Below are 4,474 nucleotides of genomic sequence, written 5' to 3' on the forward strand. Positions count from 1 at the left end.
CGACCCGCGATGGTGGGAAAGATTCAGGTTTTCCCATCAAAGCGTTCTCTGTTGCCGTTGTGTTAAAGGCACAGGATCCCGCCAGGGAACGTGACACAAAGGACATGTAATAAAGGTCATTTAATACAGCTAAGTTACCTCTTAGCAGTTTTCTAACCAGCCTTCCCCAGTTGTATACTCGGGACAGTTGAAGGATAAAATGACATTTTTAGGGTGCAATCCTATGGGGATAGTTGGGTGTCTCTGAACTCTGAGGCAACCAGCTATCCAATGCAGGGAGGGCAGAGCGCAGAGAGGATCTTCTCTGCACTCCAGCCACCCTGCATTTGTGGCCAGACAGCTGATTTTGGCTGTCTAGCCAGGGCACCGCAGGGGCAGGGGGGAGGCTGGGCGGCGTATAGGAAGTGTTGTAACAGCGCTTCCACTGGCCCCTTCCCACCCCCAGGAATGCCCCTTTCCCCCCTGCTCCTTGCTGCTCTTCTGAGTGGAGCCAGGGATGAACCAAGATGCCTACAAGGGGGAGGGGGCAGGGAGGTGGTTTTCTGGGAACCAAGCTCGCAGCACTAGCTCCAAGCTCAGTTCCCAGAAAACTAAAAATCCTATGGCCATCTAGGCACCGTCTAGTGGCCATAAGATTGCACCCTTAATCTGTTTTGTGAGTACAGAAAGGGGTGGCTTTGACTATGGGACAATATAGAAATGCAATAAATAAGAATAAGAATAATTTAATTAACATGGCCCCTTCATGGATCACTGCCTTGTTGTGGCGAAGGGGCTTGCATAACTCAGTGAAGCCATAAGCTATGCCGTGCAGGGCCACCCAAGACGGACAGGTCATGGCAGAGAGTTCTGACAAAATGTGGTCCACTGGAGAAGGAAATGGCAACCCACTCCAGTATTCTTGCCAAGAAAACCCCATGGAACGTATCTACTGGGGAAAAGCAGAGGGTATTTCCAAGTAGCACCAGAAAGAGTGAAGCGGCTGGGCCAAAGCCAAAAGGACACTCAGCTGTGGATGTGCCTGGTGGTGAAAAGAAAATCCGATGCTGTAAAGAACAATATTGTTTAGGAGCCTGGAATGTCAGATCAATGAATCAAGGTAAGCTGGAGGTGGTCAAACATGAGATGGCAAGATTGAACATCGACATCTTGGGAATCAGCGAACTAAAATGGACAGGCATGGGCGAATTTAATTCAGGTGACCATCATATCTACTATTGTGGGCAAGAATCCCTTAGAAGAAATGGAGTAGCACTCATAGTCAACAAAAGGGTGGGAAAAGCAGTACTGGGGTACAATCTTAAAAATGATAGAATGATCTCAGTAGGAATCCAAGGCAAACCATTCAACATCACAGTAATTCAAGTCTATGCCCCAACCACTGAGGCCGAAGAAGCCGAGGTTGATTGGTTCTCTGAAGACCTCCAACACCTTCTAGAACTAACACCAAAAAAAGATGTCCTCTTCATCATAGGGGACTGGAATGCTAAAGTGGGAAGTCAAGAAATCACCGGGATAACAGGCAAGCATGGCCTTGGTGTACAAAATGAAGCAGGACAAAAGCTAATAGAGTTTTGCCAAGAGAACACGCTGATCATAGCAAACACTCTTTTCCAGCAGCACAAGAGACGACTCTACACATGGACATCACCAGATTGTCAATATCGAAATCAGATTGATTATGTCCTTTGCAGCCAAAGATGGAGAAGCTCCATACAGTCAGTCAAAAAAAGACCTGGAGCTGACTGTGGCTCAGATCATGAGCTGCTTCTTGCAAAATTTCAGCTTAAATTGAAGAACGTAGGGAAAACCACTAAACCATGCAGGTATGACCTAAATCATATCCCTGATGAATATACAGTGGAGGTGAGGAATAGATTTCAGGGATTAGACCTGATAGACAGAGTGCCTGAGGAACTATGGACGGAGGTCCGTAACATTGTTCAGGAGGCAGCAACGAAATCCATCCCAAAGAAAAAGACATGCAAGAAAGCCAAGTGGCTGTCTGATGAGGCTTTACAAGTAGCTGAGGAAAGAAGGGAAGCGAAAAGCAAGGGAGAAAGGGCAAGATATATCCAACTGAATGCAGAGTTCCAGAGAATAGCAAGGAGACACAAGAAGGCCTTCTTAAATGAACAGTGCAAAGAAATCGAGGAAAACAACAGAATGGGAAAGACTAGAGATCTCTTCAAGAAACTTGGAGATCTCAAGCGAACGTTTTGTGCAAAGACGGGCATGATAAAGGACAAAGAAGGCAGGGACCTAAGAGAAGCAGATGAGATTAAGAAGAGGTGGCAAGAATACACAGAAGAACTATACAGGAAAGATCTGAATGTCCTTGATAGCCATGATAGTGCGGTCACTGAACTTGAGCCGGACATCCTCGAGAGTGAAGTCAAGTGGGCCTTAGGAAGCATTAGTAACAACAAAGCTAGCGGAGATGACAGTATTCCAGCCGAGCTATTTAAAATCCTAAAAGATGATGCTGTTAAAGTGCTGCATTCAATATGCCAACAAATTTGGAACACTCAGCAATGGCCGCAAGACTGGAAAAGGTCAGTTTACATTCCAATTCCCAAGAAGGGCAAGGCCAAAGAGTGTTCAAACTACCGCACAATTGCGCTCATTTCACATGCCAGCAAGGTGATGCTCAAAATCCTACAAGCTAGGCTTCAGCAGTATGCGAACCAAGAACTACCGGAAGTACAAGCTGGGTTTCGAAGAGGCAGAGGAACTAGAGATTAGATCGCCAACATTCGCTGCATCATGGAGAAAGCAAGAGAATTCCAGAAAAACGTCTATTTCTGCTTCATTGACTATGCTAAAGCCTTTGATTGTGTGGATCACAACAAAATGTGGCAAATTCTTAAAGTGATGGGAGTACCAGACCACCTTACCTGTCTCCTGAGAAACCTGTACGAGGGTCAAGAAGCAACAGTAAGAACCGGACATGGAACAACCGAGTGGTTCCAAATTGGGAAAGGAGTACGACAAGGCTGCATATTGTCACCCTGCTTATTTAACTTATATGCAGAGTACATCATGAGAAATGCCGGGTTGGATGAATCACAGGTCGGAATTAAGATTGCTGGGAGAATTATCAACAACCTCCGATATGCAGACGATACCACCCTAATGGCAGAAAGTGAAGAGGATCTAAAGAGCCTCTTGTTGAGGGTGAAAGAGGAGAGTGCAAAAGCTGGGTTGAAACTCAACATTAAAAAAACTAAGATCATGGCATCTGGCCCTATCACTTCCTGGCATATAGAAGGGGAAGAAATGGAAGCAGTGACAGATTTTACTTTCTTGGGCTCCAAGATCACCGCAGACGGTGACTGTAGCCATGAAATGAAAAGACGCTTGCTCCTTGGGAGGAAAGCTATGGCATACCTAGACAGCATAGTAAGAAGCAGAGACATCACCTTGCCAACAAAGGTCCGTCTAATCAAAGCTATGGTTTTCCCAGTAGTAATGTATGGCTGTGAGAGCTGGACTATAAGGAAGGCTGAGCGCCGAAGAATGGATGCTTTCGAACTGTGGTGCTGGAGAAGGCTCTTACGAGTCCCCTGGACTGCAAGGAGGTCAAATCAGTCAATCCTAAAGGAAATCAACCCTGAGTGCTCATTGGAAGGACAGATACTGAAGCTGAAGCTGAAATATTTTGGCCACCTAATGCGAAGAGAAAACTCTCTGGAAAAGACCCTGATGCTGGGAAAGACTGAAGGCAAAAGGAGAAGGGGACGGCAGAGGATGAGATGGCTAGATAGCATCACCGATGCAATGAATATGAACCTGAGCACACTCCAGGAGAGTGTGCAGGACAGGAGGGCCTGGCGTGCTATGGTCCATGGGGTCACGAAGAGTCGGACACGACTGAACAACTGAACAACAACAACAATTAACATGGGGCTCAGGAGAGTAATCTTATTTATGTGGCATGCGTCGGTAGGAGAAAAAGGACGTTCTGATTGCTGTGGAGTCACATAACTTTATATTGCACCTACTGGGGGAAGAAAGATATGTGCTTATATTGTGCTTGTCTTTTCCTCCTATCCAGTGGCGGGTGTGGAAGGAGTTTGTGATGAAATGGTGCAGGGGTTAACTTCCTTACACCGGCAGTACTTCCCTGCTCAAATTAGCAGCCCCCTGTGGCTGCTTTCAAGTAAAGAAAATTATGTCAGGAGATCCAGTTATGGATCTTGCCCATCATGTGTAGTTTGGTCATTAATCTGAAATTCAGAATACTGGAATGTGTTATTTGTGAATGTTAATGTGATATAAAATGAAATAGAGCCATTTTTAAATTGAATGTACATTTGTGCCAATGTAGGATTACCATATTGGGAAATGTAAACATTGATTTACACTGCAATCCTATGCATTTCTATTCAGAAGTAAGTCCTACTGAATTCAATATTGCTTTCTCCCAGGTAGGTGTGTATAGGATTGCAGGCTGAAGGTTCACTTATAAATA

Source organism: Heloderma suspectum, chromosome 1 (genome assembly GCF_057233095.1).
Source record: "Heloderma suspectum isolate Gila_16-S chromosome 1, 16-S_ref, whole genome shotgun sequence".
Taxonomy (NCBI): Eukaryota; Metazoa; Chordata; class Lepidosauria; order Squamata; family Helodermatidae; genus Heloderma; species Heloderma suspectum.